Source organism: Heterodontus francisci, unplaced genomic scaffold, assembly GCF_036365525.1.
Source record: "Heterodontus francisci isolate sHetFra1 unplaced genomic scaffold, sHetFra1.hap1 HAP1_SCAFFOLD_316, whole genome shotgun sequence".
Classification (NCBI taxonomy): domain Eukaryota; kingdom Metazoa; phylum Chordata; class Chondrichthyes; order Heterodontiformes; family Heterodontidae; genus Heterodontus; species Heterodontus francisci.
This window is the reverse complement of record NW_027141189.1, coordinates 1,851,126-1,862,208: the sequence shown is the minus strand read 5'-3', so window position 1 is coordinate 1,862,208 and position 11,083 is coordinate 1,851,126. Positions and strand designations below refer to the sequence as shown.

The 11,083-nt window shown below is 43.8% G+C and overlaps 1 non-coding gene across 1 annotated transcript; it reads right to left on the bottom strand.

Annotated features, from left to right (window-relative positions):
- Positions 1 to 9,610: 9,610 nt before the first annotated feature.
- trnav-uac (transfer RNA valine (anticodon UAC)) lies at positions 9,611 to 9,682 on the bottom strand. The gene has a single exon. It is a non-coding gene; the product is annotated as a tRNA-Val (tRNA).
- Between the last annotated feature and the right edge of the window lie 1,401 nt (positions 9,683 to 11,083).

Below are 11,083 nucleotides of genomic sequence, written 5' to 3'. Positions count from 1 at the left end.
GTGACGGATAATGATGAGGATTGTCAGAGGATACAGCAGGATATAGATCGGTTGGAGAATTGAGTGGAGAAAGGGCAGATGGCGTTTAATCCAGACAAGTGTGACGTACTGCATTTTGGAAGGTCTAATACAGGTGGGAAGTATACAGTAAATGGCAGAACCCTTAGAAGATGTGGGCGTGCAGGTCCACTGGTCACTGAAAGTGGCAACGCAGGTTGATAAGGTATTCAAGAAGGCATACTGCATGCTTGCCTTCATCGGTCGGGGCATAGAGTATAAAATTTGATACGTCATGCTGCAGCTGTACAGGACCTTAGTTAGGCCACAATTGGAAAGTTGTGTGCAATTCCGTTCGCCACTCTACCAGAAGGACTTGAGGCTTTGGAGAGGGTACATAAGAGGTTTACCAGGATGTTGCCTGGTCTCGAGGGTATTAGTTATGAGGAGAGGTTGAATAAACTCGGATTGTTTTCAGTGGAGCGACGGAGGTGGAGGGGCGACCTGACAGAGATTTACAACGTTATGAGTGGCATGGACAGAGTGGATAGTTAGAAGCTTTTTCCCAGGGTGGAAAAGTCAGTTACCAGGGGACATATTTTTAATGTGGAGGGACAAAGTTTAGAGGGTAGGTGCGAGGCAAGTTTTTTACACAGAGGGTGATGAGTGCCTGGACCTTTCTGCCGGGAGAGGTGGTGGAATCCGGTACGATAGCAACTTTTAAGAGGCATCTTGACAAAGACATGAATAGGATGGGGAGTTGAGATATACGGACCCCGGAAGTGCCGAAGATTTTAGTTTAGACTTTCATCAATATCGGCGCAGGCTTGGAGGGCCGAATGGCCTATTCATGTGCTCTGTTGTTCTTTGTTCTTTGTACTTTGAAACTGGATTTGTTGCAAAAAAGTTACACGGATACCAGTACTGTGAGGCTCTATCTACCATGAGAGGATGAACAAGCTGCAGCTCCTCTTGAAAAGAGAAGTTAAATGGTGAATGAGTAGGAGATTTTAAAATTCAGGGAAGTTTTGAGAAAGTAAGAATGAAGAGAGAACTTTTCCACTTGTGAGGAGAGCAAATCGAGGGGACATCAATATAAGACAGCCACCATCAAATTCAATGAAGAAATTCAGGAGAAAGTTCTTTACTCAGAGAATAGGGAGAATGTGGAACTCCCGAAACAGGAAATGGTTTGAAGTGAATAGCATAGATGAATTTAATGAGAAGCTAGATAAGCACATGAGGGAGAAGACAATCGAGGATATGATGACCGAATTAGATGAGGAAGAATGGGAGGACGCTCCAGTGGAGCGTAAAGGCTAGCATGGACTGATTAGTCCGAATTGACTATTTCTGTTCCCTATATTCTCTGTAATTCCATGCAACCAGTATCCAAGTGCTCCCATGTGCACACAACTGTCCACTTTATTCCTCTTTACTTTGGAATTTACTCCAAACAGGTCTGCAGCAGAAGGTAATCGCAGGCTCACAGTAAAGGTGAATGGCAGAGACGTCAAACTGATACCAGAGATGGGCCTGCCACATAGCTCCACATTGCACCATCACCCATCAGACACGTTCAATCGGAGGTTGTTCTGAACTGAATTGTTGTGGTGATCATCAGATGAGGTTCTGTTGCAGAGAGAGAATTGTGGATCAAGCGAGAGGGGCAGGAAAACAGCAGAAAGAGAGAAAGACAGACATCGAGCAAGTGAGAAAGACAGTCAATGAAGCTGTTTTGAAGTGGAGTCACTGTTGTAATGTCGGAAATGAAGCAGCCAATTTGAGCACAACAATTGGTGAATGACCAGATAAAACAGAATGAATGGAAGACAGAAACGAAGAAGGAACTGAATACCTTTCCTTTCTAAACAATTCATGATCTACACAACTTCATTTCCGCTCCTATACTGGCCGCCCAGAAAGTGTTGAAACTCATTTCACTGAAGATGTGGGCAGGGCAGACCACAGATGGAGATGCCGTGTTGAAATATTGTCTCCGACAAGTACACCTTGAAGAGCTGTGTTTAGAAGTCATTGCACTGGAGTGTGAGGTTTTCCGTCCCAGGTGAGAATCATGTCTGTTTCCAAGACCAAGAAAGTCTTGGATTATTTTATTGGCTTGCCGAAAAACTTGTCATTCTGGCACTCAAGATTCATATTACTGCAGGAAATTGAAGCGCGGATTTCATAAATGCCAAGCATGTGTTTTACCATTGAGCTACATTGCCAACAAAACCAGGCTTCTGTCTAAGCAGCAAATAGATTATTCCCCAACAGCAGAGCAGCCAGCATCTGAGGAGAGAAGGCCGATGAACTGATCTGAACTGGCAAAGGTGAGAAATGTTTTGATCAAGTGAAAGTGTAGAGGGGCGAAGTAGAACAAAAGGCAAGGTCTGTCATCGGATGGAGGGCAGGAGAGATTAAATGAGAAAGGTTGTCATGGTCCAAAGCTAAGTAAATAAACAGATGTTTCTGGATGAGGTATAAATAATAGGATATCAGCTGTCCGAGCACAAAGTGAAGTGATTAAAAAAGTCAAGTGAGGTGCAGTGGGGTGAACAGAAAAAAAACAAACCTGGAAAACACGACCAAAGTTTAAAACGAGGGCAGATGTTTTGATGCAGACGCAGTGAACTCAATATTCGGTCCGGAAGGCTGTAAACTTCCCAGACGAAAGAGGAGGTGCTGTTCATCGAACTTGTGTTCAGTTTCATTGGAAAACTGCAACAGCTCAAGGACAGAAAGATCAGAATATGTGTAAGGAGGAAAATTATAACAATAAGCTACAAGAAGCTCGGGATTGCCTTGCAGAATGAACAGAGGTGTTCCCCTAGGTGATCATCAAGTCTGCATTTATTCTTCCCAGTGCAGAGGAGACCACATTGTGAGTAGCGAATACAGGATACTAAATTGAAAGACGTACAAGCAAATGGCTCGTTCACTTGAAAGGACTGTTTGGGCTTTGGACAGTGGGAAGGGAGTAAGTAAATAGGAAGGTGTTGAATATACTGTGCTTGCATGGAAAGGCGCTGCAGGAAAGAGGGGAGGTATAGATTAAAGATACAGCACTGAAACAGGCCCTTCGGCCCACCGAGTCTGTGCCAAACATCAACCACCCATTTATACTAATCCTACACTAATCCCATATTCCTACCAAACATCCCCACCTGTCCCTATATTTCCCTACCACCTACCTATACGAGTGACAATTTATAATGGCCAATTTACCTATCAACGTGCAAGTCTTTTGGCTTGTGGGAGGAAACCGGAGCACCCGGAGAAAACCCACGCAGACACAGGGAGAACTTGCAAACTCCACACAGGCAGTACCCGGAATCGAACCCGGGTCCCTGGAGCTGTGAGGCTGCGGTGCTAACCACTGTGCCACTGTGCCGCCCTAAATGTGGAGTGACTGAGGGTATCACAGAGAGGAGCGGGGTAGGGGGTGGTGGATGTGTTTGGAAAAGGATGATCCGTTGTATATGAAGGAAGCTGGGGTGGAAGGTGAGAACAAAGCGATCCTATCATGCTTCTGGGAGGGAGGCAAAAGGGAATTGAGCAGAAGTGTGTGAAATAGATCAGACACGGTGGAGGGCCCAGCCAACAACAGTGTGGTGAAATTCTCAGCTGATGAGTGAAGAAGACATATTGAAAGGGCTGGGATGGAAGATAACATCGTCAGAACAGATGTGATGAAGGTGGAGAAACTGGGAGAATGGAAAGGAGTCCTTGCAAGAAGTGAGGTGTGAGGAAATGTAGTCCTGAGAGCTTTGAGAGTCCGTGGGCTTATAAGGAAGTTCATTTCCCAAAGACTCTCTGCAGCCGCAGTTCCCACTGAAAAAGTCACTCACTGTGTGGTGATACACCGGGAACTGTAACCAGTCTGTCTGTGAGAGAGCACCCTTCTTCTCTAGGGACTCCCTCTCACATGGGATTACCCTGACCTGTGATTTGCATCCCTTCCTGTTGATGATTATGATTTACCACTATCAAATTGGATTAGAGACAGAATTTACCAGATGAAAATATAGGAGCAGGAGTTGGCTATTCAGCTTATCGAGCCTGCCCCACCATTCAATATGATACTGGATAATCATCCATTTCAATGCCTTTTCCCGCACTATCCTCATATCCCCTTATGGATTTCTATTTAGAAATCTGTCGATCTCTCTTTGAAGCATACTCAATGACTGAGCTTCCACAGCCCTCTGGGCCAGAGAATTCCAAAGATTCACAGCACTCTGAATAAAGAAATGTCTCCTCATCTCTCTCCTAAGTGGCTTCCTCCTTATTTTGAAATTGTTTCCCCTGGTTCTAGTCTTCCCAACCAGGGGGAACATCTTAGCAGCATCTACCCTGCTTATCCCTTTCAGTATTTTGTAGCTTTCAATAAGATCACTTCACTTTCCTTGAAACTCTAGAGAATACAGGCCCAGTTTCCCCAATATCTCTTCATAGGACAGTCCCACCATCCGGGGAACAAGTCCAGTGAACTTTCGTTGCACTCCCTCTATGACAATCTTATCCTTCCGAAGGTAAGGGGACCAAAACTGCAACGAGTACTCCAATGCAGTCTAACAAAGGTTCTATACAATTGAAGCAAGACTTCACTACTCCTGTACTCAAATCCTCTTGCGATCAAGGCTAACATACAATTCGCCTTCCGAATTGCTTGCTGCACCTGCAAGTTAGCTTTGAATGACTTATTGCAGGAACATCCAGATCCCTTTGTGCATCTACATTGCCTAATCTATTACCATTTAAGAAATATTCTTCACATCTATTCCTCCTGCTAAAGTGGATAACCTCACATTGTTCCTCATTATATTCCATCTGCCATGTTCTTGCCCAATCATTAAGTCTGTCCAAATCCCCTTGACCTCTTTACATCTTCCTCACAACAGATATTCCCATCTAGTTCCCATCCGCGAACTTGGCAATATTACATTTGTTCCCCACATCCAAATCATTGACATATACTGTGAGCAGCTGGGGCCCAAGCACTGATCACTGCGGTACCCCACTATTCATAGCCTGCCAACGTGAGACTGACCCATTTACTACTACTCTCTGCTTTCTGCTTGTTAACAAATCCTCAATCTCTGCCAGTATATTACCTCCTACCTCATGTGCTTTAATTTTGCTAACCAACCTCTTGTGGGGGACTTTGTCAAAAGCTTTCTGAAAACCCAGGTAAACCACGCCCACCGACACCCTTTTATCAGGGAAACACATTGATTTTCTGAAGTCAGTTCCCCCCGCTGATTCATGTTCATGTCTTAATGGCGATCCTCTTCCAGGACTTGCTTGATGTTTTCCCTTCATGCTCAGCTCTTCTGAAACCCCCTTCTAAGCCCCGTAAAGTTCCACTTAAATCCACCAGTCAGGGCTATGGCATCCGTCCTGGGCTGAAATAAGATGCCAATCCAGCAGTCTCTTGAAGGAGTGACGTTTAGAACATTCTCGATTCAGTAGGAATCAAGTTGGAGAAATTCAAAGGCAGAGATTCAGTCCCGAACAGCACAGAGCCACTCTATTAACAAGCTGATACAGGTAATGGTGGTAGAGTGGTGAGCATAGCTGCCATTTCCAGCCGTTGACCCGCGTTTCATTCTCGGCCATCACAAATTCGATGTATTTGATGTCTTTCCATCGGAAACTCCAAGATTTGAATGGGACCTAATCTTGCTTGAATCGATAATGTGTCCAAAGGAAGAGCATCTTTTACGTTGCTTTCTTTCCCACGTCATGATAAGTTTAACTCGGTTCTTCCAGCTTTTTATTAATATTTCTTATCTGACTGGAACTGTGAAACGAAGATAGAAATACATGGATTCAGCAAAATCCATTGTCCCTCAGAATCTTTTCTCTCCGTTGCTTCCCATTCCTTATTTAAATATTCATCCCTCCCAAAGGGAATGTTTCATCATTCAGTAAGAGCAACACCGTTGTGCTCAGTTCTTTGTGCATTTATGTTCTGTTTACTTGAAGTGATGTAAAGAGTATCCTGAGAAATCAGACAGAAATACTTTTCAATGTGGAGTAAAATATAACAGAGCATATTTACAAATAGCTAAATAATGCAGGGACAACTTTTTATAAAGAATCGATCGATTAACTTATTCTCCAGCATAACAATGTGAAGCAATATGAAAGGAGAAGTTCCAGGCAGAAACTATTTCCTCACATTGCCTGATTATTTAGTCCTGACTGACTGTGTGAATTCACTCCGCTATGTTGCAGTTCAGACTTCCTGCAAGGAGAGATCAGCAATCTGCTGCACAGCAAAGTTTCGAGATCATGGAGGGGCACAACTGACATTACATTGTTCAGCTTCCATTGGACGTCTCGGATTTAGAAATGCTCGGAGTGAAGACGAGCTCTTATTACATATTGTTACACCAACACTGGTTACACCTTTGTGTGAAATTAGTTGTCCTGCACGTGGGAGTGAGTTTTATGTCCTTATCACACAGTTTCTATTACTTTGTGTCAAATTAATTTTATGTCTGTCACTCTCTGGCATAGTGTGTATGTGCTGGATTAATGCAGTCTCTGTCACTCTCTGGTGGAATAATTCTGTCCCTGTCACCCTCTGGCACTGCGTACTTGTTGGTTTCGAAAGATAGAAAAAAAGGAGCAGGAGTAGGCCATTCGGCCCTTCGAGTATTATGATTGGCGGATCATGCAACTCAGTAGCCTGTTCCAGCTTTTTCCCCATACGCTTTGATCCCTTTAGACCCAAGAGCTATATCTAACTCCTTCTTGAAAACATACAATGTTTTGGCCTCAACTGCTTTCTGTGGTAGCGAATTACACAGGCTCAGTAGCTGTCTGTCTCTGCCATATTTAAGGTGTGTGTTGGATTCATGCTGTATCTAACAGTATCTGGTTCTGTGTGTGGGCGTGGGATAGATTCTGCTTCTGCCATTCTCTGCTCTGTTATGTGACCGAAATACAGTGTGTACCTGTCAGTTTCTTGGATTGGCTGTGAGTGTGAGATTCGTTCCTCATCTGTCAGTCTCCAGTAGTGGTGTCTGAACGTGTGAATCATTCTGGCTCTGACAATATTTGCACAATATGTAAATATGGGAAACATTCTGCGTCTATCAGTCTCTGATTCTGTATGTGAAGGATGGATTCAATCAGTATCTGTCATTCTGAGGTATTGTATGCAGCAATAAGTTTCATTCTGTCTCAACACTTGCACAATGATGCAGCGAAATAACAGATAGACTAACGCGATGAACTGTTAATTTCTTGTGCTCTGCACACTTGGGTTCAAATCCCATTTTCTTATTCATCTGTTTTTGACAAGGTCCCAAATGGAACATTGGTTAAAAGACTAAATCCCTGTGCAGCCAGAAAGATATAGCACGCTGGATGTAAAATTGAATCAGTGGCAGAATGCAAAGGGCAATTGTCACCCCTTGTGTTTGGGATTGGAAGGAGGCTTCCAGTGGTGTCCCGCACGGCTCAGCAGTAGGTGCCCTCGTTTTTGTGGTATATATTCATGATTTGGATGTAAATGTTAGGGGCATGATGAAGAAGTTTGCAGATGACACAAAAATTGGCCGTGATTGGACAACTAATTGGAGTGATATTTGGTCCTTATCAAACAGTCTCTATTATTTTATGTCAAATTAATTTTGTGGCTGTCACTCTCTGGCATAGTGTGTACGTGTTGGATTAATTCAGTGTCTGTCACTCTCTGGTGGAATAATTCAGTAACTTTCAGTCTCTGGGACTGTGTGTGTGTGTGTTGGATTAATTCCATAACTGTCTGTCTCTGGTATAGTGTGTGTTTGGCGATTTATTGCTGCAGCCAACAGTCTCTGGTTGTTTGTGTCGACGTGGTATGCATTGTGTTTCTGCCACTCTCTGTTCCGGTATGTGATCGAAATACAATGTGTACCTGTCAGTTTCTTGATTGAATGTGAGTGTGAGATTCATTCCTCATCTGTCAGTCTCCTGTAGTGGTGTCTGATTGTATGATTCATGATGGCTGCGACAATATTTGCACAGTGTGTGGATGTGGGAAAGATTCTGTATCTATCAGTCTCTGATTCTGAATGTGAGTGATGGATTCAATCAGTATCTGACATTCTGTATGCAGGGATACGTATCCTTCCGTCTCGGTAGCATTGCTGCAGCACAACGAGGTGGCCTGGAGTTTAATACTAACCTGCTGTGCTCTGTAAACGTGGTTTCGAATCCCACTCTCGTCGTTCATATGCTTTGGTCCCAAATGTTGTGTGTAAAGTTGGCTCAATGGCAGAAAGCAAAGGATAATTGTTCTCTGGTGTCTTAGTGGCTGGAAGGAAGTGCTCAGTGGTGTACCACACGGTTCAGTACTAGGTGCTCTTCATCTTGTAGAATATATTCACGATATGGATATAAATGTAGGGGGCATGATCAAGAGGTTTCCTAATGGCACAGAAATTGTCATGTTGTTGATAGTGAGGAGGATAGCTGAAGGCTGCAGGAAGATGTCAATGGACTGGTCAGGTGGGCAGAAAAATGACAAATGAAGTTCAACCCAGAGAAGTGTGAGGTGATACATTTGAGAGGCCAAACATGGCAAAGGAATACACGATTATTGGGAAAATGCTAAGAGGTGCAGAGGGAGTGAATGTCCACAGATCCCTGAAGGAAGCAGGACAGGTCGATAAGGTGGTTAAGAGGGCATATGGAAACATTTCCTTTATTCGTCGAGGTACAAGGTATAAGAAAAGGGATGCTATGCTGGAACTGTATAAATCATCTGCTGATACCGAGAGTGATCGCTCAGAGAGGCCCTCGAAGGAGTGCAGTATAAAACCAGCGTGAGAGTTGGGAATATGTTGAGATTAATTTAAGAACTGATGGCACTAAATCCAGCACACTGTTTGGTTTTATCTCATGAGGGGTAAAAACAGAGCCTTTAGAGAGAAACTATTCCCATTGGTGGATGGGTCCAAAACCAGATCACTCAGATCTAAGGTGATCCAGCAAAGAATCACAAGTGACAGGAGGGAAATATTCTTTCTCCAGCGAGTGGTTAGGATCTGGAATACACAACCTGTGACTGTGGTGGAGTCAAATTCAAGAGTGACTTTAAAAAGGGAATTGGAAAAACGCCTGAAGATCAAAAAAGATAATTGCAGGGCTAAGGGGGAAAGCCAGGGAAGTGGAAGCAGTTAACTTGCTATTGCAGAAAGCTAGCATGGGCTGGATGGGTTGAATGACCTCCTTCTGTGCTGTCACCTTACTGTTATTCCATGCCCCAAGACTCCATCACTCTTTCTGCTGCTCACGCAAACGCCCAACTCTCCGTCTTGCCCCAGCAGTGCCCAGTCTGACATTTGACGTTAGATTAGGGAAGTGAGTGGAACAATGACAGGGCATTCAACATTAAATATAAGCGGACTGCGAGCATGACACTGCACTGGGACACAATCCCGTCTGTGAGCAGCGTTGACACTGGACTGTTACTGGCTGAGTGCATCGGGTGTGCGATGAAGACCTGCTGCAATATTAAACAGCTTTATTGCTCCAACTCGTGGAGCGACAGTTAGAGCTCAACGATACTGCGCTTGCTTTGCTTGATATCGTTCCCCTGAAAACAACCTGAAAATGCTGGGGTTTGAACCCAGCACCTCGTGCATGTAAAGCATGCGCTCTATCACTGAGCTACATCCCCAACCATGTAGCACCTACTCCACCATTGATTCGTTGTCTTTATCATTTCTCAGTCCTCATCAGTATCAGCAGTCTTTCCCCAGTCGTGAGACCGATCCAAAAGTGCCGATGCCTCTTGTATTAAACAAGGGCAAAGAAATGTGTCCTTTACTTTTCGACAGTTTCCCACAGATGTACTTGGCTTCAGAACGCGGGGTAAATTTTATAAAAAGGAACACATTTTCCCCCACTCCAATTCGAGCGCTCACTATGGTAACGCAAGAGAGCATTTTTGTGGAGTTCAGAATGATCCTTGTAATTATAACTCAAGTTTGAATTACAAAGCAGTGAAGTTGTGTGCAATCTATATAAAAGACTGTTTAAGCCCCAGTTCACATGTTGTGTCCAATTCTGGGAACTTTCGAATGGAGTCAAAGGCCAAAGAAGGGATTCCAAGGAGCTTTGACAGTATGGTATCAGGGACGAAAGCATCAGTTATATGGAGAGACTGGAGAAACACTCTGTTTTCACTGCAGGGGAACGGAGGTTAAGGGGAAATGTAATGGAAGCGCCTAAGATCATGCAATCTTTAGATGTAATCAGTGAGGATAAACTGCTCCAGTAGCAGAAGTGTCAGAACCAGAGGACACAGATTTCAGGTAATTGGCTAAAAGAACAAGGAGTGACAGCAGAGAATAATTATCCAGTGAATTATTGAGATCTGGAATACACTCAGTGAAACAGCGGTGGAAGCAGATTCAGTAACAACTTTCAAAGGGTAACTGGATAAATACCTGAAGCGGAAAATGTGCAGGACTGTGGGGAATGAGCAGGGTGTGAGTGGGATGAATTGAATGACGCTAGCTAATAGGCAGAACAGGGACAATGGGCCGCATAGACTCCAATCTGTGCTACATCATTATCTGGTGGTTTTAGGGAGGGTGTTTCAGGGTTTGAACCCGGCCACAATGAAGGTGATACATATCCAAATCAATATGACATGTGACTTGCTGATGATAATATTCCCAACATGTTAATATATTTGTCTTTCTCGAAGATAGAATTTCTGGGGAGATATAGGCACATAGGATCAGGAATAGGCCATTCAGCCCATCGAAGCTGCTCCACAATACAGTGCCATCATGGCGAATCATCCACTTCAATGCCTTTTTCCCACACTATCCCCATATCCCTGCATGTGATTAGTATTTAGAAATCTGTCAATCTCTGCTTTCAACATACTCAATGACTGAACTTCCACAGGCCTCTGGGGTAGAGAATTACAAATATTCACAACCCACTAAGTAAAGAAATGTCTCCTTATCTCTGTCCTAAGTGGCTCCCCTCTGATATTGAAATTGTTTCCCCCAGTTCTAGATTCCCCAACCAGTGGAAATATCTTACCTGTCTCTAACCTGTGTAT